Source organism: Vulpes vulpes, chromosome 4 (genome assembly GCF_048418805.1).
Source record: "Vulpes vulpes isolate BD-2025 chromosome 4, VulVul3, whole genome shotgun sequence".
NCBI classification, from domain to species: domain Eukaryota; kingdom Metazoa; phylum Chordata; class Mammalia; order Carnivora; family Canidae; genus Vulpes; species Vulpes vulpes.
Window position 1 is genome coordinate 142,759,745 of NC_132783.1, and position 27,930 is coordinate 142,787,674.

Genomic DNA, 27,930 nt, shown 5'->3' on the forward strand with positions numbered 1-27,930 from the left:
ATGCAATTTTTGAGAGTCAAGTTTGTGAGCATGTACATCTCTGTTCTGTCTTTTACATGAAAAATCTAATGTCGGGATCCCTGGATGATTCAATGGTATAGTGATCCTGGAGTCCCAGGATCGAGTCCCGCATCGGGCTCCCTGCATGGAGCCTGCTTCTCCCTCTACCTGTGTCTCTGCCTCTCTCTCCCTTTCTCTCTGTGTCTCTCATGAATAAATACATAAAGTCTTTAAAAAAAGAAAGATCTAATGTCTTTATGTTATTTTTGATGAGTTTATTATATAGATCGAGACAAGTTGCTGCAATGAGTAGACAGTGTACCCTAAGGAAGGATTATCCATCTGTTCTTCTGGAACCTCAATCTTCTAGACTCTCCTAGAATATTCAATTTTTTATATCAGTTCCTAAAAACTACCTTGGCTTTTCTTTGATCATTCTTTATGATGTATCAGTTACATAAGTGAATATATTTCATTCAGTTACTGGATGGAGTGTGAAACAAAAGCATATTTTTTAGATTAAATCTCCAATAGTGTTGGTTTGCTTGTTAAGTTTCTTTAACTGAGAGGTTTTACAAAAAAGATAGCTTACCTTTTCTCCCCATAGAACTCAATTATGGCTCTTTTGAACATAGTTATTTATATGGTAACTTTAAATATTCTTAAAAGAGGGTCTCAGCCCTGCCCACGGTGTACCTCTCTGCAGAGATCAGCTGGTTTTCTAAATAGGCAAGATTCTTTCTGTTCCATTTTATTTGGGAAAACAAAACCAAACCAAAAAACATCTATAGCTAATTAGCTCTGATGCTAAAAAAAAGTGAGGAGAGAAAGAGAGAGAGAGAGAGAGAATGGGGGGCTACACGAATTTGGCAAGATCGATGCCTTCTAGTTCCTCACTGGAATAAAATAGATATTGTCAAAGAGAGTCATCTTAACTCTACCCATTTTTTTTTCCAATGTCTAGTTCAGAGGACAGTCTATGGGAACCTTTAAAAAAAAAAAGATTTTATTTATTTATTCATGAGAGACACAGGGAGAGAGTCAGAGACACAGAGAGGGGAAGAAGCAGGTTCCACACAGGAAGCCCAATGTGGAACTTGATCCCAGGACCCCAGGATCACATCCTGAGCAAACGGCCGCTGCTCAACTGCTCATTCTTTATTTTGCCCTGTAAAGTTTAACCATGACTTCAAGTGCTCCAGGCAGGTATTTATTTGGATTACACAAATCCGTATCCACAATCTGACTCAAACTCCTCCCATTTTTTTCTTAGAACTGTGATTTGTCATTGCTTACACAGAAAAGGAATGGGATACTAGTTATATTCACCTTGACAATGCTTTTTAGAATTTTTATAAAGTTATAAGAAAAAGGAATAGGATACTATTTATATTCACCTTGACAATGCTTTTGAGAATTTTTACCTTAGTCTCTCCTGTGGAGACTCATGATCGGTACAACTGTCCTGTGTTTATATTATGGACACTCTGGGTCATTCGATGGATTCTGTTTCTTTGGTTGAGATGAAAATTAAAGCCAAGATCATAGTCTTCCTCTAGGAAAAGAAGTGTGAAGCCCTCTGTAATGGTTGAGATCATACTTTGGAGTTCGACTTCTGAATGTGAAAGCAGCCACCTGCCAGCAGCATGACCTTAGCTGGTGACTCAACCTCTCTGTGTCAGCTTTCTCATGCTACGGGAGCATAGCTCTTCTCTCAGGGGGAACTTGTTATGATTATATATGGCAATTCCTGAAAGAGCTTAGAATCATAATCCACAAAATAGAAGGGTGGGGGAAAATACCTATGGGGTCATGGTCATGAATTCCGTGTGCTAACATCTTTAATTTCTATAAATATTGCTGTTCTATTTTCACTTTGCCCTGTTTCCTTCATTTACTTTTCCAAAGTAGTTTCTTATCCTAAGTGTTTTATATATTTATTTATGTAGTGATTCATTTTTGTTAAAAGGCACACGTTAATTCATTCTGGTAAGACAAGGGAGATAAATGGACATAAGGAAGTAGATACAAATGGATCTGTCTCTTCATCATCTGTGTATCTCAATATAAAAAATGGAATATGTATAGATACTTAATTTAAAGAGTTTCAATTAAGAACGACTTTAAGTTAAGAGCAATTAGATGCTTGTTTAATGCAATCTGGATTTGCATACATTTTGTCTTTGTATTAATAATTTGAAGAGTTTATTCATTTATCTCACTTTAAGCAAGGTGGTGATTAAATAACATAGCAAGATGATTATTTTTCAAATCAGAGGAGAGAATAACTGTGCCTTCTATAATCAGATCCTGTGTTCAAAACATTTAAAATAGAGATGCCTGGTGGTACAGTGGTTGAGCGTCTGCCTTTGGCTCAAGTCATGAACCCCAGGGTCCTGGGATTAAGTCCCACGTCGGGCTTCCTGCATGGAGCCTGCTTCTCCCTCTGCCTGTGTCTCTGCCTGTGTCTCTGCCTCTCTCATGAATAAATAAATAGAATCTTAAAAAAAAAAAAAATTGGTGGAAGTACTGTGAATTTAGTGACAATCTATTATGGAAATTTGTCAGCAGATTGATCTACTCCTGTCAAGTGTGATAATAAATATAGAGAATATATTTCACTATGAATCTCAATGAATATATATATATATATATATATATATATATATATATATATATATAATGAGAGATGTTTAGAAATTTTCTCAAGCTTAGTCTACTTTCTAATCTTTAATAATTGGTCATCTTCTGAAAAGTGAATTTTTTTCTATTGTCTTTTAAGGGTCCACTGCCTTCCTTTCAACCAAAAATCTTTCATTTTTAGCCCCATCATGAATTGTAAGCTGATATTATAACTCCTTTTAAGAGGTCTAAAAGTCCATGACACTAGAATTCAATATACAAAGTGATACAAAATAATATGAAATTATGAAACACATCGTTGTTTTTATTGATATTATTCATGTTGTTCTAAGATAATTACCTACGATGCTTAAGGTACCTTTCAAAGTACGTATGATTTTTTTAAAATCCTAACAGTGAAGGAAATTTTCCCTGTGACAACTTTAATTAGTGGACATCTAAAATATTATATTTTCTCTAATGAAAAAATTTTCAAATAAAATGACATACAAAGAGTTCAAAATTCATGTTGCATATTTCACATATTAATCATCTATAGTAGGCAATCTGAAATCACAGCCTTTAAGTTAGTATGCTTACTTGATATTCCCCATAAAATTTTTTTGAGATGTTGGATATAGACGGAGAGATGATAGGTAGATGATAGAAGGATACATAAATAGATAGATAAATAGGTAGAAGCAACTAGTCAATCTATCTATATTATGCATATTAAAGCTAAGACATTTTTTTTTAGTTAAGACATTTGACACGTCTTTAATTTCTAAACCATTCTTTTTAAAAGGATGTAATTCGGTCTACAAATATATAGAGTAGAAAATTTTAAAATAAGATTAAGAGACATGGAAAACAAGAATGGAGATAGAAGATAAAAAAGTTGGGTGAAACATAATTTGAATATTGCTACTACCTTAAATTAAGTAAAATAGTATAAACTTCATAGTGATTGCTAATCTGCTTTCCTTGTCCCTGAGATGTTGTCATCAAACATAAATAAATGTTTACCATTTCAGCTAGCTCTAAGGCAAGGGGACTATTCCTTGACATTCCATCTTATCATCTCTCATGTAAGAGGAAACCAAATCAAAATTTAGGAACCACGTTAAAAACAGGCAGTATGTGTTTGTGGTTCACAGTGCTTGGTTGATATGCATTACTGCTTTTCTGTCATGCGCTGGCCGGATACATTAATTCACCTTTCTGTCTTAACCATGCATAAGGAAAATGAAAACCAAATTTGATATTAACTTTTATGGTCTGTTAGTTGTAAATTAGCTTATTTTTTAGACAAATAGCTCTCCAGGATATATAAGAAGGTCAACAACGAGCATTCAAGTGCTCTTTTACCTAGATACACTTTCTAACCAAAAACTGACATATGTAAGATTAAAGGTGGTAACTACTTGACCCTAAAGCAATGGGTATTGCAGTGATTCAGAGTACATATAAGTTCCCTGTGACACTATTTAATAATTAATATGCATTGTTAATAATATTTCCTGAGATTATTTTATCATGTACCATTGCATTAGGAGACACTCTATGGAAAAGATTCAAAAGTGGGTAGGTACATTATTGAAATTAGGTCTCCGCCAAGACACCATAAACCAATCAACAGTAATTTCTATCCTGTTGATAATTATTTTAGGTTTTGATATTTCCTGCAGCTTTGACACATTGAGCTTCAGATGTTATAATATGGTATTTGCATAATATATAATCCATCAAAGTAAGTGGCTTATATCAATTAATTACTCAAAAATTTTATCATGTTAAAAAGCAAATACTATTTTTATTCATTACTTAAATATTTTTATTTTAATTTTTATTCATTTACTTAAATATTTCAATTTTTATTCATTTTTCATTTTTGTTCATTCCATTTTTATTCATTTACTTAAATATTTCAATTCATATCTAAAATTGGTTTTGGGGATCCCTGGGTGGCGCAGTGGTTTGGCGCCTGCCTTTGGCCCAAGGCGTGATCCTGGAGACCCGGGATCGAATCCCATGTCGGGCTCCCGGTGCATGGAGCCTGCTTCTCCCTCTGCCTGTGTCTCTGCCTGTCTGTCTCTCTGTGTGTGACTATCATGAATAAATAAATAAAATCTTTAAAAAATAATAAAATAAAAAATATAATAAAATTGGTTATGAATTAATGTATAGTTTAAAATTTATTTATTTCTCTTTATGTTTCTTACTGACTAAAAAATGAGAATTCCCTTTGCCACAGAAATTTAAACTTAAAATACAACATGAGAAGCGTAATTACCCTGATTTTTAGTCAAACAACATATTTTATAACTTGGGCAATTCTTATCTAGTAACATTCTGGTAATTTCCTCTCTTCTTTGTTCAGCACATATCTCTTCCTCATCAGCTCATTGATATGCCCTTTTGGACAATTTCTGGCCATTGTCTTTTTTCTGTAGTTTTTTCTATACCCTTCCTGCTGCCACCCTGCATCACTGCAGCTCAATCGTTACAGATGTTACTGTTTCGTTTGTTTCTCTGAACAGATGTATTGAAATTGTGACTCCTAGTCCCTCTGACTATGACCTTATTTGGAACTGAGGTCTTTGCTGATGGAATCAATTTAGGATGAGGTCATAGCCTGGGTGCTAATCCAGTATTGCTGGCATCCTTATAAGAGGAAGAAACATAGGGCAGCCCCTGTGGCTCAGCAGTTTAGCACCTGCCTTCAGCCCAGGGTGTGATCCTGGAGACCTGGGATCCAGTCCCACATGGGGCTCCCTGCAGGGAGCCTGCTTCTCCCTCTGCCTGTGTCTCTGCCTTTCTCTCTCTCTCTCTCTCTCTCTTTTTCTTTAAAATCTTTTTAAAAAAGGAAGAAACATAGAGTCAGACACACAAAGGGATATATCACAGATAATGCAAAGTCATGCAGGGAGGATGCCATATGATGATGGAAGACGAGAGTATAGGGAGATACTTCTACAAGACAAAGAATTCCAACAATTGCCGGCAACACCAGGCTTAGATAAAGTCAGGGGCCAGATTCCCTCCAGATACTTCAGAGGGAGCCTGGCCCCCTGACCCTTTGATTTCAGACTTCTACCCTCCAGAACTGTGAGGCAGTGGATGGTTATTGTTTTAAGCTGCCTAGTGTGTGGATCATTGTCATGGCAGCCGTAAGAGATTGACGTAACTGCCATTGGCCTACTCAAAAGCTACACCCAAAATAATACGGAGCCTTACAAAAACAATGGCAAATGACGTTGAAGATAAGCCCAGCACAACCTTAGGACAAGAAACCAAGGCCCTTGGTGATTATTCTCTTGCTTTCTACAGCCATTTCTCTTATTTATTTGTTTGTTTGTTGTTTGTTTAACTTCTGCAACTTTCTCTCCTTGACTTGTTACCTTTAGCATAAATAATCTTTCCAATCTCAGAAATCAGGAATTGAGCCATGGAGTGAGGACTTACTGCCTCCTGGACTGCTCAGATTCATTCTTAACTTTCATTCTCTCAACTTGAAAGGGAAAATTAAAAAAAAAAAAGCAAACAAACAATCAAAAGAAGTCTCATTCTACATCAAAAGCTAATGCCTCCACCCATGTTCTGAGTATGATTTTTACAACAGTATCAGTATCCAAATCCTGACCCTTGTGGAAGGATCAGTACTGGCCTCAGTATGCTTCAGCTGAGGGCGTTTGAGGTCTTTGGAGAGTTACTGAATCAAAAAGTTCTCAAAATTGGATATGATAACATGACAGAGAGGAAGCCATGAAAGAAATTACTGGAGAATGGAGGTCAACTCACTGAAGTGAATCAGGGTAAGCAATAAGACTGGAGAAGCCAGTAGGGCCAGAGGACATGTCCTGAATTTAAAAATTTGCCCTGTGGTAAAATGAATAAAATAAAGGCTGCTTGGAATCAGTGGGCACCTTGACAAATTGCTTTGGACTGTGTGGCTTTAGGGACCTACTATCACAGAAAATCAAAGCTTGATGCTTTGATGGCTTGCCTTATGTCTTTAATTATTTCCTCTTTCGGGAAACTTAACGTTTTTTCTTTTCTGCCGGATCCTATTGACTTGGAACAAACCTACTCGAAAACCTCCCATCTTTTATATCATTTTTTAAAATATTTTATTTATTTATTCACAAGAGACACACAGAGAGAGGCAGAGACCCAGGCAGAGGGAGAAGCAGGCTCCATGCAGGGAGCCCGATGTGAGACTCGATCCCAGGACCTCAGAGTCACAGCCTGGGCCCAGGGCGGAAACTCAACCACTGAGCCACCCAGGTGCCCCTCCTCCCCCATCTTTTAAAAAAATTTAAAAGGTATTCTTTCACAAGAAATAAAAGCAAAACTCAACAACCCCATGTCCTTTCTAAACTGTGCCTTCACTATCCAGCCACGTGGTTTCCTTGTAGTCCTCAACATTTCAAACTATTTGTTCAGCTTCCTTTGCTCTGCTGAACTGATTTTCTCCTGATCGTTCAATGGTCTCTATGTTGTCCAATTCAGTGTAGCACCACCCTCAAGACCGACCCTCTTTGGCCTTAACACGCTCCCTTCCTTTCTCATTCCCCCGTCCGACTCTCTTGGTCTTCTTCTCTGTCTCTCTCAGGGTTCTCATCGGTTCCTCTGGGATCGGCTGTCACCTGCATGCTAATAGTATCTCTAACCCAGAATATTCCTCTGCTAAAAAATCTTTGATTCAGGGTTTCCCCAGCAACTTCAAAGTGGCAGGCTCCGAACTAAACTTGTCTTCTATCGCAAATACACCTTTTCTTGTATTCCAGATTTTATTCGTAGCATCCACACACATCTCTGGAAATCATACCTTCTTCTTCATCCTTGCTGCCGTTCTCATAATTTAGGATGCATTTTTATTTCTCTTATCAACTCCAGTATCTTCTTAGTTGGGTCCTTTGCATCTATCTCTGCCCTCTAAATCACCTGACATCCTGCTCCCAAAACCAGAATCTTAGCACATCATCACCTTTCTTGAAACTTCTCAGTGAGTCTCATAAGCAACATGGGATCAAGTCCAATTTCATTTCACAGGATGACATACACTGCAGCGTTGTCTACATCTCTGATTCCTGTCTCACAATTCTTCTCTCTCTCTCTCTCTCTCTCTCTCTCTCTCTCCCTGTTACAACCTTTGTATCTGTGTTTTAGTTGTTGGCTACAGGACTCCTGTTGTCAGTTTTCCAAATTGGCCAAACTTCCTCATGTCGCCAGGGCTTTGAACATGTTCTCTCTGGCTTTCCAATCAAGCATTGTTCTTTAGATTATTTCCTAAAACTGATATGCTTGTCAACATGCTGCTCGAATATCACCTTCTTGGTAGTTATTTTAATCCATCTAGATTTGATGAGGTGTCTTGATTTGGGAGTTTCTACTAATTCTTACAGTTATTTATTTGAGTTATGCAAAGGCAAGAGCTATGCTTTATTCACTGTTTTGACCTCAGAATGCATCCCGGGTCCATGCCTAGATAAGACATTCGAATGTTCACTGAATAAATAGGTCCTTTCTTCCTGGCTTGGATCTTTGTACACAAATCCAGCTGGACAGTTACATAAGCACTATCGATATATTTCTTATTCAAGTGCACAACAATGATGATTTCTTTGGTGTCGAGCAGTGATTCTCAAACATTAGCGTATATAAGAATCACCTAGAGAGTTTGTGAATGTTGTTAACTGGGACTCATCCCTAGAGATTTTGATTCAGTAGGTCAAGGTGGGGTCCATGAGGTCCTAACATGCTCACAGATGCTTCTGCTTCTGGTGACCAGGATAATTCTGAGAACAATAGTGGATAACACAGTGGAGATGGAAGGAAAAGGTTATTTTCTCCCTGCCTTTGATAAATAGTCAAGCAGGAGACCTGAAGTCCATTTGTGCAGTTATGTGACTTTTTATCATCATTAAAATTTGAGAATTAGATTTTTTTTTATTCCAATAGTCTTATGGCTACAGTAGTAACATTAGCAACAGGGTTAGGTGATGAGGATAAGAAAATAGAAAAGCTGCCTACTTATTATTTTCCATAGGTTTCCCTTTGCCTATTTTTAAAAAAAGATTTTATTTATTTATTTGACACAGAGAGAGTGAGCCAGAGAGCATAAGCAGAGGGAATAGTAGAGGGAAAAGGAGAAGCAGTTTCCCTCTAAGCAGGAAGCCAGATGCAGGGCTTGATCTGAGGACCCTGGGATCATGACCTGAGCCAAAGGCAGATACTTAACCACCTAACTGACCAAGCCACCCAGGTGCCCCTACCTTTGCCTATTTTAAATGTGTTGGAATCTTTTTTTTTTTCATTTGCTGTCCTTACTTATTTTTAGATCTTTATTGAATTTATAGTCAGTATTTATCTGGTCTATAGTGTGTTCTTTGGTTGTTCTACTGCTATGACTATAATTTTAAATTTTCAAGTATGTGTTTAAAAATATTTTTTTCTTCTAAATCTCATTCGATGTCACTATAAACTACAAGGTTTAATGAATTAGATAGATTTATGCTCATTTTGCAAACAGGAAATGGAAACCCATAGAGTCAACGATGTTGACTATGTTTCCGTAATTAGAAAATCCCAAAGTTGGTATTAAATTGGTAGAGTGTCACCTCGTATAGTGGGCTTTTGAATGCACCACTCATCAGACATAATGGCTGTTCATGAACATTTATGTGGATCAAAGTGGCCACCGGATCTTCTGACACCATCGCCTTCAGCGACAATGTCTGTAGCTGTGAAGAACAGAGCTTTTGTAGCCAGACTTCTCTAACTTAGATTCTAGCTCAACAATTTGCTACTGACTGTATGCCATTAGGAGAGTAAGTTAACATTTCATAATTAGCTCATGATCACCATCTTGAAAATATCATTCATAAGAAGGAGAAAATAGTTATTATGAATATTAAATTAGTTACTATACAGATATTGGATCCTGGACTATATAGCTTTAGTGAAGAAGAAACATTAGCCAAAAAGAGGCATTATGAGTAAAGAATGCCAATTAATTGAGACTGTGTCTGATGCTACTGATTAGTTAGAATATTGGGGAAATTTGACATGATACAGGTATCATGACAAGACATCCAACAGAATTTTTATGACATTGATAAAAATAATACCACAATTTAATAAACATGAAAAAATGGTTAATTTCTGGAACAGTTGAATTGAGTTTAAGAAATGTGAAGAATGATTCTATTAAAATATATCTTGGAGGACCTGGGTGGCTCAGTGATCGAGCATGTGCCTTTGGCTCAGGTCATGACCCCGGGGTCCTGGGATCGAGTCCCAGATCAGGCTCCTCCAAGGGAGCCTGCTTCTCCCTCTGCTTGTGTCTCTGCCTCTCTCTGTGTGTCTCTCATGAATAAATGAATAAAATCTTAAAAAATAAATAAAAACTAAAAAAAACAAAATATATCTTAACTGTAGTTATTTTTTTATGATTTATTTATTTGAGAGAGAGACAGAGGTGGGGAAGGACGGTGGAGAGGGAGATAGAGTCTCAAGTAGACTCCTTGCTCAGCACAGAGCTGGATGCAGGGCTCTATTGGTGCTCTATCCCACGGCCCTTAGATTAAGACTTGAGTTGAGGCCAAGAGTCAGAAGCTCAGCTGACTGAGCCACCCAGGTGCCCCAACTATTGTTATTTTAAAATATGAAAGTTGCACAAATTTCCATTTTTCTGAAATACAATCCAGATTACTTGTTTTTTAATTGTTAAAGGGATATACCATTTGCACATATGCAGGTGTGTGTGTGTGTGTGTGTGTGTGTGTGATTTACTGCCAAGATAAAAGACTCTTGAGATATAATTAAATATTTCCCCTCTTACCACCCTTTGTTTTGTATTTGTTTCTTTCTTGATAGCCACATTATTTTGATGTCATGACATACCAACTTATGTGCCATGATATCAGAGTGCATAAGAATAACAAAACGATCTGATCAAAGGGAAAAACTTGGCATAACGCCCATTATTTTGCATCACTGGTCACATATTTTTACTTTGAATTTAGAAGGGAAATACTTGTCTTTTATGAAGGAGTTTGATTCCAACTAAATCTTCTCTATCATATTTTTTAACTTGTATGTCACTTTCACGGACACGCTCAAATCCTTGTAAATGATTTCTATTAGAGCTAAAGATTTCAGTAGTCAGAGAAGATGCAGTGCAGTGAGATTCTGCAGCTGAATTGGTAACAGTCCATTCTTCTTCTATTGCAAAGTAGATTCTTATGGAAACGGAATTTATGCCATCATTTTCTATGTAGGTTGCACGGCATCTGATCCACAGTGACAGGAAATTAAAAAAAAAAGAAAACAGATTCCAGAATATCTGCAGTATATTTTGCTGAATGTTAACAGCAGGTTCAAATGTGTTTCATTTCTGACCCCGCGAAATGCTTTCTTGCGTATTCAACGCTTTATACATCAAGTACACAAACTGCTGCAAGAGCTTCAGCTGCTTGTTCAAGAATACATTTCCTGAAAACAAATGTTGTTCAGGTCAGTCTCACCAATGCCATTTTTCTTCCATTATCTGATGGCAGGAGAAATGTGTGATGCATTTTATTACATTTTAAATAAGTAATGGGGTAAAAAGAAGTTTCATCACTATAATGCTGATTGTTTCATGTGAATGCTTCTTGCTCTATAGCATTAAGAAATTTATTCAAGCTATCAAATCAGCTAATATTTACAATCAGATTTACAGACTATTGTTTCTATTATTATCTGCTCTTCATAATTCAGAATACGTGTGCATGTGTCCCTGTGTGAGCACGTATGTGAAATCATAGATTGTTTGAGTTGAAAGTCCAAGTATCTGAATGTTGTAAACCTCAACACAATTCTGAAGGTGTGAGTTTTTAATATTCCTGTATGTTTGGGATATTTGCAATACTTTAATTGAGAAAATATGTAGGTTTCAAATGGAAGGAGGAAAGTTTTAGTTTATTTTTAAAACTTATAATAAAAAAAAGCCATCAAGTATTACAATCAGAGGCACCTGTGGGGAATGAGACACAGTTTTATTCTTCAACTCAAATTTGAATAAATATTTTTATGTCCTTATATATGTCTAATATTCTAAAGCATGTGACTCAGAGACTGACCAGTTTTGACCTGGTGATGACAGGTTATAAGTAAAGTAAATTAAACTTTATTTTTAAGTATTACTTCAGGGTAAAGTTTGTGAAATTTTGTACAAATTTCAGCAGTCACACCCCTATTTGAATTATTGTGCCTAATACAGGCCCAGAATCATAGTTCATGTACTATAACTTGCAGAGAATTTCTCCAAAAATTAAAACTGGGTGAAAATGTGGCCCGTATTAGCAATGAAATATCAGGATGAGATTTTGCTCACTTACTTTTGAAAGGAACATAGGCAACTCAAGTGCAGAAGAAAAATGTCTCAAAAATAAGTACCGTCTAGGCTGTAGAAACTATTAACAAATTAATGGGGTTTGCAACTTCGTGATAGACACTGTGATGCACGGGAAAGAGTTTTATTTTATCCAACTGTACTGGCAGGCAGGCTCTGGGGGCCCGGAGGGGGTACCACGGGACCAACCAAGAGAATCCTTGGCTTCACATAGAATGGAAATCAACGGTGAGTCAGCAAGAAGTGAGAGAAGAGTTTATTGAAGGAAAGAGAGAGTAGATATGGATGGAGCTTCTGGGAGACTCAGGATGGAAAGGAGCATGAGTCTTGTCTTTGTTCCGGGTCTGGGGGTTTTATTGAGGGCAGTGATCAGGTGTATGGGTCTCCTGGGTTTCCGGGAACCAATGAGAACAAAGGTGAAGACCCAACTGCTCCTCCCTGGAGTCAAGGGGTCCTGTCGTTGAGATGTCTAGCTCAGGTGTTCTGGAATATGCATATGGTAGCTTCGTCAGGTCTTTGTCACCAGGTCCTTCCTTCAATGTTATCTATTTCTAGAGAAACCATTGATTCTTTGTCCCTGACAAGAACCACACATGCTATTTGCATTACAAGACATGTGTAAAGTGGGGATACAGGTCCTGGCGAGAATAGAAACAGAAAAAAGGAGCAAAAAGCAGATTTTACAGAGTCCTTCAGTTTCCCCATCACAGAGTCAACATCCTCAGTGCAGAGAGGCTGAAGTATGTGTTTGGGGAATTCCCAGGGCCCACTGCACAGTTTGAGTGAGCTGAATTATGAACTTGGTCACCAGAAAGGAAGGCAGGGAACACAGAAACACTGTGCGAGCTGGTCTGTATGCCACATCCTGCTCCAGGATACCAGGGCTGTCGACGATGACTAGACGAAAATGCCGTACGTATGGACAGTTAACATCAGGTAGATTAGGAGAGGTTAATGCATACCATGATTTTGAATAATTTCTTAACCAAGAATTCCCAAGAAAATAAGTACAACTTTTTCTAACATGAAATATACCCAAGTAGCATAGTTTATAGTTATTGATCTTTTTTTTTTCTCATTTAAATCTCACAGGTGCTTTCTGAGATTGAAATGTATATGTTGACAATTCAGAGGACTGGTGTTATTGCCCTTTTTTCTCACAATAGAAACCATTATTTTCTGCTTAGCATAATAACAGTTATTGGTACTTAGTTACTATTATAAATGGCAGCTGAACAATATATATATATATATATATATCTTATTAAAAACTATGACTACTATGTAAAACAAATGACTTAAGTAGATGTTGAACCCGTCTGTCTCTATTAATACTGAGATTTCAATTTTAAAACACTTGCTTTACTGACAATTGTGGCAAAGTAAACAATGACATTTTAGAGATATTAGCTCAGACACCATGTTTATATTTTTCTTACAGGGCATATAATATGCATTGCTTATAATTGCTTGCTTATATATCTCTTCTTTTCATTAGATGTTGTGCTCAGTCCACAGATGATATGTAATTAATATCTGTATTTCTAGTATCACATACAATTTGTGGTACGTGCTAGGTAATAAAAAGTAAATATATATCAAAAATAGCAAATGTGAATATATGAGGGGAAATAAAAAAACATATTGATATAATTTCATATAATAGTATTAAAAACAATATCATTAAGTGTGCTGATTCAGTTGGAGAATTAAAAGATAATGTAAATTTTCTTCATCTTAATAACCAAGGTTAGTGTTCAGGAAATTCAATTCTCTAGAGAAAGTGTATAATTGAAGTTTTAGGTTATCACTGAGATTGGTACACATAATTATGATGGGACCTACAAAAAAAAATTCTTTCTGTAGTAACTACACCAGAAATCCAAATCAATGCAAAAAGTGTGCTCTCTTTTTTCTGAGAAGTGTTGGCTATTGTGCAGAAACACTTTTTTTTTCCAGAAAGAAGTTCTAAGATGAATTAGCTCTCAAACATAAAAGATACCAAAATTCATGCTTCCTATTCCTTAGAAGTGTTTTTTCAAGGAATCCATACAAATAAATTGTAATATATTTTGTGCTGGTCTATGTCTATGAGTAACCAATGCTGAGGTTGGATCTGACCTGTAGTTCTTACGATTGCAAGGTGCCCTTTAGTGACAACTATCAAGAAACTAAAAAAAAAAAAAAAAAAAAAAAAAAGAAAGAAAGAAAGAAAAGAAAAGAAAAAGAAAAAAGTTTATTACTTATAGCACTTGGAAATTACACAGCCCACATGGGGCCACGCAGTGAGGTTGCAGGTAGAGAGAGACGGAGCACATGGCCCTGGGGTTCTGCTTTTATTGAGGTCAAGGATGGGGGCCTGAGGTTTCAAGGGTTCACTCCTTATTGTTAAATTTAAAACATAGCAGTGGGACCTAAAAGCAGGGGAAGAGAAAAATGCAAGTGGACCAATGGGCACTTATCTAAATCTATCAAGATCTTTAGATAAGGCAAGATCTTTGGACAAGATCTTTAAGCACCTCAGTGTGGGCAGGTGGCCTGGCTCTTTAGACCTGTGGCTGGCAATGTGTTTGTTTTTCTTTTTTTTTTTAAGATTTATTTATTCATGAGAGACACAGTGACAGAGACAGAGACACAGGCAGAGGGAAAAGCAGGCTCCATGTGAGGAACCCGATGTGGGACCTGATCCTGGAACTCTGGGATCACGCCCTGAGCCAAAGGCAGAAAGCTCAACCTCTGAGCCAGCCAGGAGTCCCCAATGTGTTTTTCCAAAGAACCTTCTTTGAAGTGGATGCTTCTTTTAAATGGATGCTTCAGCAATCAAAGCTCAAGTTCAGGAACTTGCAATACAAAAAAGCAAAGAAACAAGCATCAGGGCTCCACTACAAGCACATTACAAACTCTGCGCTATCCCTGAGAAGGAATCCTGCACACTATGGCTACAGAACAGAATACAGTTCACTGGCCCCAAATGTGACTTGACTTCTAATTCATACCCCGTTATGGGAGATTCTATGATAATTAGTCTCCGATAATTGAATTCCTAAAGGTGTTAGTTAAAAATGTTATTTAAAAAAGAGAATTCCCTGGCTACATGAGCAGGGTCTCCGAGAAGGTCGTTAGCTGCTGGGGTCAAGTCTGTTTGTGGCCTGGTACTAAATATGGTGGATGCAGAACAAAATTCAGTGTTTTCTCAGACCATAAATTGATTGGCTTCAGTGGGGTGATTGACCTATCTCACAAGAAGAATAAGACTTAACCTTAAATGGCAACCCTTCCCGTTTCAATGGGGAAAAAATAGCTCAACATTGTTGATTGATCAGCATGTTTTCCATCTCTTAAAAAAATCTATTATGATAAGCCCAAATTATAATTTTAATGATTCTTAATGGGCTCAGAACAAGGCAATTAATTGAGTAATCTTGATGGAAAATGTTATAAAGGAGCACTTGTCTGATGTAACTGTCAAAAGGAATATACATTTTCAGATGCAAATTATCATTTCTCCTCAAGAGAGTCATAGGAAAGCTGACTTTCAAAAAACTCCTCACATTTTCTGAAAGATTGATGTGGTTGTTTATCGTTGCCTGTGATTTTTTTCATTTGTATATCTACTTTTGGGAAGTGTCTGTTCAAATATTGTGGTCATTTGATGGGGGTATGAGATTTTTTTTTCTTATTAAGTTTTGTGAGTTCTTTGCACATTGGGGTACAAGTTCTTCTTCAGTTTTATGCTTTGCAAATATTTTCTCCAAATCTGTGGTTTATTTTTCCATTTTATTAGAATGTCTTTGTTTTGTTTTGTTTTAAAGATTTATTTATTTATGATAGACATAGGGAGAGAGAGAGAGAGAGAGAGAGAGAGAGAGAGGCAGAGACACAGGAGGAGAGAGAAGCAGGCTCCATGCCTGGAGTCCGACGTGGGACTTGATCCTGGGACTCCAGGATCACACCCTGGGCCAAAGGCAAGCACTAAACCGCTGAGCCACCCGGGGCTCCCAGAATGTCTTTTGAAGGGAAGTTGTTTTTTTTTTTTAATTTTGATAGGTTCCAAGTTATGAATTTATTATTATATAGACTGTTTTCTTGGTGCTTTACCTTAGATGGATAAATATATGCATTTATAACCAAAAGTCATAAATGTTTTCTCTTATTTTTTCTTCTAGAAATGTTACACTTTTAGCATTTATCTTTACTTACATGAGTACATTTTGGGTTAATTTGTGTATACAGTTCAAGATGTGGAATGACATTATTTTTTCGCAAATATTCAAAATTTTCAGCACCAATTGCTGAAATGACTACCTTTTTCAAACTGAATTGACTTTGAATTTTTTTTGATAATCAGTTGCTCTTCTATTTCTGGACTCCTTCATTGCGGAGATCTACTTTGCTTTTCTATGTAAATACTACATTGTCTTGATTACTGTAGCTTTATTATAACACTAGAAATAGGCTATGTTCATATTTCAAATGTTTTCTGTTTCAAAGTGTTTTCCTACTAGTGGTAATTTTACATTTTCATATAAATTTTAGAATCATTTTGTCACTTTCTACAAAAATGAAACCAACTGGAATATTGTCGTTAAATCTATAGACCAATCTGAGAAAGTTGGTATCTTACAAATACTATCTTCTTACAAATAAGCATAATTTATCTCTCCATTTACTTAAGATTTCAATTTCTTGCAGCAATGTTTGTAGCTTTTATTGTGAAAGCCATTTGCATCATCATAATTTTCCCAAAGTATTTCACATTTTTTTGATGCTACAGTTAATGGTATTATGATATTTTTTATTTTCAGTTTCAATTGTGCATAACTAGAATGTATAATATGCTGCATATTTATATGTTGATTTTATGCCCTGCATCCTGTTAAACTTTCTTATTAGTTTCTGTAGCACTCTGTATTATGTTTTCTACATAGAAAATCATGTTATTTACAAATAAAAACAATCCCAGTTCTTCCTTTCCAATATGGATGTTTTACGTTTCTTGCCTTATTTTACCAACTAGAATCTATAGGGCAATGTTTAACAAAAGAAGGAAAAACAAACATGCGTGTGTGAGTTGTGATTTTAATAGGGAGGCATTCAACCTTTCACCATACCAAGCTGTTGGTTTTCCTCTTTATTACTCTTATCCCAGGTATACACAGGAAGTGTTCCGGATTAGAAAGAGATGCAGTAATTTTCTAGCTCTGCCATAATCAAGTACCACCAGCTAGGTAACTTAACAGAACTTTATTTTCTCAGAGTTCTAGGGGCTAGAAATTTAAGATTAGGGTATCAAGAAGGCTCTTCTTTCTCTGACAGCTCTAGGGAGGAATTGTTTTCATTATTTTCTCTTAGGTTCTGGTGGTGCCAGCAGTATTAGGGTTACTTAGCTTATAATACATCACTGAACATCTCTGTCGCCTTAGTCACATGGTATTGTTGATGTTGTCTCCATCTCTGTCCCTCTCTTGTGATAAAGACAACAGCCAATTGGATTAGAGCCCAAATGAATAGCCTCAGTTTATCAGAGAGATGAGACTTTAACATATCTTCAGTATAGTTCAATGTATAGCAGCTGACTTCTACAGATGCTTAATTTAATCCATTGTATATGTCATACCCTAGTATAATTTTGAAGTTAGCACGATTTCCATGTTTAGGTGCCCGTGATGGTGGTCACCTATTTACTGATAGCACAAATGATGGACAACTGATACTGTAATTGGATAAGTGACAAATCTTCTCAAGATTTGAGAATTTGAAGAGTTCACATAAAAAGTAGATGTCAGTAACTGAGCAACAGTGGTTCTTCACTACCTCATTGCGTCCATCAATTAATTGAAAGCAATAGTGACTGGTGGTTCCATATACTCAGAATTGGTACCAATTTACTATTTTTGGTGGTGCTATTTTTTTTACAAAAAATAGTACCAACTTACTATTTTTTTCTTATTCATTCACGTTGCTTCTCAAACCACATCCACTTTGTTTTCCTATATTATCTGCTTTTGTCTTACAAGTGTATGCCTTTATCATGGACTGTACTAACTCCTTGAGCTATGTGAATATCAGAACAACTTTAAAAAACCAGTATAAAAAAGAACAAAAGTCACTTAATCAGGAAGTTTATGTTATATTAATTATTACAGACAACATATTGTCTCTCATAGTCTATTATTTGTTGATTGGAGGGGTGTTTACTCATAAATAAAGCATTGAACTGTGGTGTCTCACATCTTAATAACATAATTAGCAAGGTCTTCCTAGATGAGTACTGAACAGTCACAAATACAGAAGTAGAGATGCCGACTTCTATTCTATTCCAGTACTTGCTTTTCTAAATACAATGCACTTTTCCACAACCCTAAGTGATTATCAGTATCTAGTAAATTGTTTGATTCTGAATAGTTAAATCTATTCATTAGCTTATTCTCAACGTTCGTTCAGGTACATTCACTTTGTTTCATTTTCATAGACTTTAGCCACCACATTGAAAAAAGTTGGTAGCAGGTATTATGCACACAAATATTTATGCCAGAGGATAATAGTCGCCATTCATACCTTTTGGAAATCCTTGCAGTTTCTACATTAGCAAAATTGTAGTATTTAGTTTAATGTTTGTTTACTTCCTATACACATGTTAGTGTTTTTAAATGGGGTACAGAATGTGCAGAGGTAGACTGATGCAGTTGAAAAAAGGGGGCTTTGGAATCAGCCAGACCCACTGTTGTTTGCTAGTATGTTACCTTAATAGAATTATTTTACATTTCAGCTTCAGTTTTATATTCTCTATAAAGAAAATAATATTATGTATTCTCATCATAAGAAAAAAGTTCTATAACTATGGATGGTGATGGATGTTACCTAGACTTATTGTGGTGATCACTTCACAACGTATGCAGATGTAGGATCATGTTGTACACCCGAAACTAATACAATATGTCAATTATACTTCAGTTTAAAAATATTATATGCTTTATGTTATTATCATAGTATTCCATTTGACTCTACTCCCACCAAATTGCTTGCTGCCTAGTGATTTTCTCATTTTCTTTGTTTTCATTACCTTGTTCTGTAGTGACTCTTTTTTTTTTTAAGATTTTATTTACTTATTTATTCATGAGAGACAGAGAGAGAGAGAGAGAGAGAGAGAGAGAGAGAGGCAGAGATGCAGGCAGAAGGAGAACAGGCCCCATGTAGGAAGCCTGATGTGGGACTCAATCCTGGGACTTCAGGATCACAGCCTGAGCCAAAGGCAGACGCTCAACTGTTGAACCACTCAGGCATCCCTTATAATGACTCTACTTGAAACATATATTTTTTTTTCCTCTCACCTAAGAAAACAAAAAGAAAAAACCCATCCTCTTCATTGAGACACTCCATAAAAGCCTTTCCTCCTATCAAAATCATTCAATGTAAAACAAAGAAAACAACTGAAAAAAATTTTATAATTGTCTTTCTCTAGTTGGGCTAATAGTAACAAAATGCCATTTTGTTAGACGGCCTAGATGGCCTATAAATAATAGAAATTTATGTCTAATAGTTCTGGAGTCTGTAATTCCAAGATGAGAATATCCACATGGTCAAGCAAGGGCCCTTTTCCAGACACAGACTTCTCCTTGTCTCCTCTTATGGTGGGAGGGTCAAAGGATCTTGCTAGGGTCCTTTCCATGAAGACACTCATCCCATTCCTGGAGACTCCTCTCTTACTTAATCACCTCCCAAAGGCCCTACCTCCTAATACTATTGTCTTGAGCATTAGGTTTTCAACACATGGATTTAGGGGAGACCCAAACATTCAGATCACAGCATTATGCCCTTGCCCCCTCCAAAAATCTCATGTCTTTCTCACACGCCAAATGCATGTGTTCTGCCCACTAGCCCCAAAAGTCTTAACTTATTTTAGCAAAACTCAGAATTCTAGGCCTAAAATCTCATCTAAACATTATTTAAATCAGGTACAGTTATGTATATATATATATATATATATATATATATATATAATCTTCTTTATCTATTGGTGAATATATGTTTCCATATCTTGAGTACTATGAATAATACTGAAACATGAGAGGACCATGGGGATGCAAATAACTCTTTGAGATTGGAGGGGGAGACAGAACATGGAAGACTCCTAACTCTGGGAAACGAACTAGTAGGGGTGGTGGAAGGGGAGGAGGGCGGGGGGTGGGGGTTACTGGGTGACAGGCACTGAGGGGGGCACTTGACGGGATGAACACTGGGTGTTATTCTGTATGTTGGCAAATTGAACACCAATAAAAAATAAATTTATTATTAAAAATATTTAAAAAAAACTTCTTTGGATGTATACCCAAAGAATTGCTAGATCATATGGTAATTCTATTTTTAATTTGTAAGGGAACTCCATACTCTTTCCATGGTGGCTGTACCAATTTGCACTTCCAATAACAGTGGGCAGGGTTCCCTTTCTCCACATCCTGGCCAACACTTTTTAAAATCTCTTGTCTTTTTGATAATAGCCATTCCAAAAGGTGTAAGTTGATATCTCACTCTTGTTTTGATTTGTATTTTTTTGATTGGCAATGTTGAGGACCTTTTCATGTACCTGTCGACTATTTTATGTCTTCTTTGGTATAGAATGTCTATTCAGTTCATTTGCCCATTTTTAAAAAGAATTATTTGGGTTTTATTGTTATTAATGAGTTACATGAATTTTTATATATTTTGTATATTAACCCTTTATCAGATATATGTTTTGCAGGTATGTTTTCCCATTCCACCGGTCGCTTTTTCGTTTTGTTCATTATTTATTTTGCTATGAAGTTTTGAAATCATGGAGGCAGTCCTGTTAATCTCTGAATCACTGTTGGGTTCCATCTTCCCTGGTCTTGAATAGCACACATTCATGGTGGAGTAGCTCTATATTCCATCCTGAAAAATCTAAGAAGTCAGAAACCTTCTTGTCTCCTCCCCTTTCGGGAAAAGGGCTGTTTTCATGCTGAAGTGGTTAATTAAGTCCCTGGTTCACATCCAAACTAATATCTTTATCAAAAAGCCACTTGGTCACACCCTCAGGCTTTTCTTTCTAAGGTGCTTTTCCATCCTTTGCAATATGGATAGGCTAAGGATGTTTAAAGTTTTTAAGTTCTGCTTACTTTTGGATTAACAATTTCATTTTTAGGTCATTCTTTCTTCTTGCATTTTACTATTATGTTTCAAGAGAAGCCAGCTCACACCTTCAACACTTTCTTTACATAGTTCCTCAGCCACCATGTATCCCAACTTTACTGTTAGAATTTCTACCTTCTACAAAACACTGGGGGTAGACCCAAGTCAGCAAAATTTCTGCTACTTTTTAACAAGGATGACCTTTTCTTAACTGTCCAATAGCATGTTCTCATTTCCATCTGAGACCTCACCAGAATGAACTTTCCTGTACATATGTCTACCAGTATTCAGTCCAGGGGCACTTTTGTAATATCTAAGAAGACTGAAGTGTCTTCTCCAAATCTCCCCTTTGTCTTCTGGAAAATTCTCATCAGAATTGATTTTGAAATCTGTTTGTGGAAATGTAAGATGTTTATTGCATGCACCTTCAAACTCTTCTAGCCTCTACCCTTTGCTCTGTTCCAGCATTGCTTCCACATTTTAAGGTACAAGTGTACCTTGGAGATATTGTAGCTTGGGTTCCAGACCACCAAAATAAAGCAAATATAATAATAAAATGAGTCAAATGAATGTTTTGTGAAAGTCATATTTATACTATACTATAGTCTTATATGTGCAATATTATGTCTAAAAATTGCATATACCTTAATTTAAGAATCCTTTATTGCTAAAATATGCTAAGCATCACTGATCCCAAATCACCATAATTAATAACTTTGAAAGATTGCAATAATTACCAAAACAGAAAGTAAGCAAAAAAAAATTTTTTTGAAAAATGTTGCCGATACAATGTGCTCAATGCAGGGTTGCCACAAACCTCAATTTGTAAACAAAACAAAACAAAATAAGAATAAAACTCACAATATCTGCAAAGCACAATAAAACAAGGTATGCCTGTATTCATTGCACTAACACCTCTACTTCTGAGATACTGAGAAAGTGAGACTAGTTTCTTAGGACACCTGGGTGGGGCTCAGTGGTGGAGCATCTGCCTTGGGCCCAGGGCGTGGCATGGAGTCCCACTTCGGGCTGCCTGCATGGAGCCTGCTTCTTCCTCTGCCTGTGTCTCTGCCTCTCTCTCGCTCTCTCTCTTTGTCTCTCATGAATAAAGAAATAAAATTTTTAAAAAAAATTGGTAGCTTATAACGTAGCATATTATGATTTCCTTCCCACTCCTAATCATGTAGCTCATTTCTTTTCTCATTCTGTTTTATAAAAATTATCTTATTTAATTATACAAGACAAAAGTCTGAAAGATAGTAATAGAAGTCTTCTTGTATGAGTTTACTTAATTTTTTTATATTGTACCTCTGAATAGAGCTCAAAGAAACCTTCCCTTTCCTATTAATTCATTGAAATGATTTCCTCTTCTTTTTCTCTTCCTCCTCCTCCTCTTCTTTTTTTTTTTTTTTTTTTTTTTTTTGTTGTTGTTGTTGTTGTTGTTGTTGTTGTTTTCTACCTATGGTCAAATCTAATTCTCCTGTCTCTATTTCTTTTATTTTTATATGAGAAAGAGAGAGAGAGTGAGCAGGGGGAGGGGCAAGGAAGAGGGTCTCACGTAGACTCCTCGCTGAGCACATCCCAGTGGGGGCTTGATATCCTTACCCTGAGATCATGACCTGAGCCAAAATCAAGAGTTGGATGCTTAACTGCCTGAGCCCCCCAGGTGCCCCATCCTATCTTCATTTCTTATTCCCTTAAATTCAAATTATCTCCAAAGGGAACATTTTAGATGACAACCCCCTTCTTACTATTTCCCTGTGTAAAGCATTATCTGTTTCCCGTAACAGTGGTGGGCAAGGAAGGATTCACGTGCTATGGCAGTTGCTCGTGTCAACTTATTGCGGTACAAAGATCAAATAATAGAACGTATCTCAAAATCCATTTTTGTTGTTTTAATTTCTAGGACTTGTAAAGCATAAGTGTATTAGAAAGATAAGCTTAATGTTGTACATGTTGGAGACGCTTCTGTCATCTATTGAGATATTAATTTCACACCCACTCCAGTACCATGTTAATTCCATATATTTTGCTTCCTATAATCTAGTGCATCTCTCCTGCACCCTGTTTCCCTGGGCATTCTGAAATAAACTGGCAAAGAAAAATAGTCTATGTTGAGTCAATTGCAAAACTGCACATCTGTTCTTTAGAAGATAGTTTTCCTAGGCTGTTTGATTTTTCTTCACAAAAAAGGAAGAAAACAATTAGTATGCATAGAGAAAACAAAAGTTTTGTCTCTTTTTCTTTAACTTTTTTCTCTTCATTCTAATGATGAATGAACTCTCCCTTCTATATATTAACAAAAATGACAACTAAGACAAAAAAACAACAAAAATTGCCTTTGTAGAGAAATATTGGCTCTGATAGGAACAGTGTTAGAAAAAAAGGGCATAAGGATTAGGGAGGCAATATAAAATAAATTTAATTTCAAGGTTGCCTATTATATATCATCAAATGTTAATGACTGGTATTGTGGTGCTTTTAGGTAAATTTTGGGTATTGACATTTGTTCAGACTGAACTGGGTCATTTAGTTTATATTTTCAAGTCTCCACAGGTTTCTCTTCTAGCACTCTCCAAACATATCCTGATATCAATCTTCTTTCCTTCAAATCTTTCTTCTTATCACTAGTAAATCATTCTTGGGAGAACTAGATCTCCCAATAGATTTGACAACCATTGAAATGGAGAATTTAGACTCTATCTGATTAATATCTCATCTGAATCCCTGCTGAGCATACAAATATCCCCCTGCTCGTCAAAGAAACATTTGTCCTGTGTCTTTCTGAAAAGCCACCCATTTTTAATAGCAAATATTATGAAATTTAAAAATATAGGGCTCAGGCTATATGCATGAGCCTTTTTAGAATAGCTAATTATTAACTAATGAATTGATTCACTCAGAAAACCTTAGATAGCTAACAAGAGCTCCCTATTTTGTAGTATTTCTTTTTATGTCCCTTTTTTTGAGATGTTCTATAGACAATTAAAATAGGCATATTACATTTGCCAGGTTTACTGGATCTATGGGAGATCAACATCTTTCTTCGCAAATTAGCATAATAAAGGCTGATGGCAATTTTTTTTACAAAAAATTATATTTTCATATTTGACTCATATTTGACTTTCTCTTACAAGACATCATTCACAACTAAAAATTATTTGCTGAAATGACCAAGTAACAATTACGTTAATATTTATAATTTTTCATCCTTTAGATAATTTTAAGGAACTTTTTTGACTAAGAACCTCTGGGGACCCAATATGCATAGTAGTAATTTTGTCAAGAATATCAATACCGTCATTGATAACATTCACTATTTCATTGAATATTGATGGTTTAGTTGTAGCATTTAAACTTCAGGATTATTGTATCTGTACTTAGGACTAAGTCTTTTAAGTAGTCCAGGCAAACTATCAGATTAAAAAAATAATGAGACTTTTATAAAGTATTATTTTAAAGGATTGTATTTAAATATTTTTAAATTGCCATTAATTCTTTTTTAGAAATATTTAGATTAAAAAGATCTATTTTAATGATTTGCTTCTGAATCAGTAAGATCAACATACAATTGTTCTGCATAATGTTAATATATTTATTTTTATGGTTAAGTAAAGAAAATTAAAAGAATTATGAGCTTTTCCTCAGACAGTAGTAAACAATGACAGAACTCGCATCCAAGAAAATTCTAAAGTCCTCTTCTCCAGCATATGGACAAGCAGATGCATAGATTTTGATCCCAGCAGAAACATGAAAAATATCCAGAAAAAAATATTAACATTCATAGTAAAACAGGGATTAAGATTCAAATCCAACCGGTAGTATTTACAAAACAGAGAGCCTAAGAGGAAGTAACTGAGGGAACAAGGGGTACTTGTAACTCTTTAAAAAAAAATCATTTGGGAAGAAATTTCTAGATAATTAAAACATTTGTTCATAAAGACACAGCTTTATGTTGGGCGATTAATAGAACAGGCAAACAAATATATGGATTCTCTTCCTTTAGGCTATTTTCTTTTTCAGGAGCAGAGTTTTCATACATAGGCTTCTATTGTCTCTGAACAGCCAGGGAAAAATGTGAGTGTTGCTTAAATGTGACATAGAGGAGAAATTTAATGGAGTATATTCTTCTTACCTTCTATGTCCTTGTGTTAGACTCACATAAGAATGGAAAATTGGATTAAGTGACTGCCGTGAACATATCTAGTGTATTTCTCTACATAATGACATAAAATTTTCGTATTTTCCCAGCCTTGAAGTTCTTTATCTCAATTACCTTATCTCTCCACTGAAAACTGAGTCACTTTGACCCAAATATTTTGGAATTACAATAGGTTTTAAGAACTGGGGAAATTTCCACAGAGAACATTGTGAGCTGATTTTGTATAACGATGCCATCCTCTCTGATGATGCAAAAAATATATATAAAATAAAATAAGAACAACACATGACTTCATTTTTGTTTAGTAGTTGATGGAATTTTGCCTTTATAGATGATAGAAACTCAGTTAAAAAAATTACTGGTTGTGCTCTTCTTCTCAGTAGAAAATGGAATCAATACAGTGTTGTCTGCTAAAGGAACATGCAATTGTGGAAATGAAGAATAGTGGAGCACGACCCTCTGTGATGACCTGTTACCATTTCTGTGGCATCTTATACCTCAGAACAAGAGAACTGCCAGTGTATCGCATCGAGTGTCTAACATTCATGCAGAACATACATATCAATGATTCAACTAGATGATCCAGTCACTCCTTTTTGAACTTGAAAAAAATTAATATTTACAAATGAGTACTTTGTAAAGCATGGTAATTTGCTGGCCAGCTGAATGTTGTGTCAGCAATTCCTTTGCCTTTCTCTATAGGTTTGCAAAATTGTATCTGGAATCTACTTTTATCTAAATTTATATAAGTAAATTGATATATTTACTTTATTGATTTACCCCTCAAATCATAGCAGTTGATGCATATAGCTATAATTCATTCATCTTTACTGCTCTCTAGTATTAATTGTAGGACTGTGCCACATTAAAAGAATAACAACGACAACAAAAATATTCCATGGACATATGTGTTATTTCTGCCTGACTCTCTTTTCTTATTCTATCTTGGTGGACTGGCATATGTCTCTTTCCTAAATACCAGATTTTCTAAATAAAATGAAAGGTTTTTGTTCAAAGTACAACTAGAGATTTTTAAACCCATCCGTAGTATATAATTAGGCCACCGTCCGCATGTCTGCTAACTTGTGATAGCTCTGTTTTTTGTTTGTGTCAGGTATCAAGTTGAACTTTCTAGTCACTAATGAGAATTATCATATATTGTTTTTCTAAGAAGTAGTTATTTTCTCTCCTATGAAGTGCCTGATGAATAATTTTTGTCATTTTAAAAATGAGATTGTTGTGGTTTTGTTTTTGCTTAATGATTGAGAATTTTCTTTCTTGAACTTAATTTGATCCATGATAAGTTATTTGTGTTGAAAATATCATCTATGATATGAAATTTGTGTTCACTTATTTAACAGTGAATTTTGCTAAGCCAATTTTTAACTTTTTAAAAATATAGTTTATTTATTCATGAGAGTCACAGAGAGAAAAGCAGAGACAGGCCGAGGGAGAAGCAGGCTCCATGCAAGGAGCCCAGTGTGGGACTCCATCCCAGGACCCCGGGGTCATGACCTGAGCTCAACCACTGAGCCATTCAGGTGCCCTCAAATTTTTACCTTTATGTTGGACTCTACCTACTTTTTTTTTAGATTTGAGAATGTTTATGGTATACATAAAAATTTTACCTATTTGAAAGCATGAATATATTCCTATAGTTTGTTTTTAGCAAATTTTCTTTTTTAGTTAATTTTATATCTTAAAGTATAATTAGCATACAGCATTATATTAGTTTCAATGTACAATATGATGATTCAACAATTCTATACATTTCTCAGTGCACATAAAGGAAACTACTCTAGAACGTCTCTATTTCACCACCACCCCATCCACCTCCCCGCAGGCTACCACCAGTTTGTTCTCTATATTCAAGAATCTGTTTATCTCTGTTTTCTTTGTCCATTTGTTTTCTTTTTTAAAAATTGAACATATGAGTAAAATCTTCTGTCGTCTTTCTCTGATTGACTTATTGCACTTAGCATTATACCCTCTAGGACCATCCATGTTGTTGCAGATGATAAGATCTCATTCTTTTTATGGCTTATGCTATTCCTCTACAGTCCTTATCCTCTTTACCCAGTTATCTATTGGTGGACATTTAGGTTGCTTCCATATTTTCGCTACTGTAAATAATGCTGAAAAATATAGGGATGCATATATCTTTTTGAGTTAGTCCTTTTCTTTGGGTAAATACCCAGCAGTGTAATTACTGGGTCATATAGTAGTAATTCTACTTTAAATTTTTCTAAGAACCTCAATCCTGTTTTTCACAGTGGCTGCACCAGTTTGCAACTAGGACTTCAAAAACATAAGCATATTCAACTAGCTTGTTTGCCACAAACCAGAATATTTTATTTCATCCGCACAGGATTGCCAACTTACTTTCTGTTGTGCAACATAAGGAAACCTTTCATTCTTTTCCTATATTGTTTATCCAAACAATATTTATTGAAAAGTTCACCTTGTTTTGCTAATAATATTCCTATCATCTATCAGGTATGCACAAATGCTTGAATTTTGTTTTCTTGGCTCTCTTTTCTGTTAGTCTACTTGTCTTTCTTGATGTCAGTAACACACTGAAATAACTATTGTAGTGTTA

General features: G+C 35.7%; 1 protein-coding gene and 1 pseudogene across 18 annotated transcripts in view; both read left to right on the top strand.

The window, feature by feature from the left end:
- Positions 1-27,930, top strand: part of CDH18 (cadherin 18) — a 948,807-nt gene that overhangs the window by 236,817 nt on the left and 684,060 nt on the right. The window contains exon 1 of one of the 18 annotated variants that reach the window (XM_072757179.1): positions 10,786-11,142. The exons of 14 other annotated variants lie outside the window; for them this stretch is intronic. The gene's annotated coding sequence lies outside the window, so the exon portion shown is untranslated. Of the gene's footprint in view, positions 1-10,785; positions 11,143-27,930 lie in introns of those variants that run through there. 3 more of the 18 variants (XM_072757203.1, XM_072757188.1, XM_072757181.1) reach the window with 3 other exon arrangements.
- LOC112925084 (F-actin-capping protein subunit alpha-1-like) overlaps positions 12,916-27,930 on the top strand; it is an 88,288-nt pseudogene continuing 73,273 nt past the window's right edge.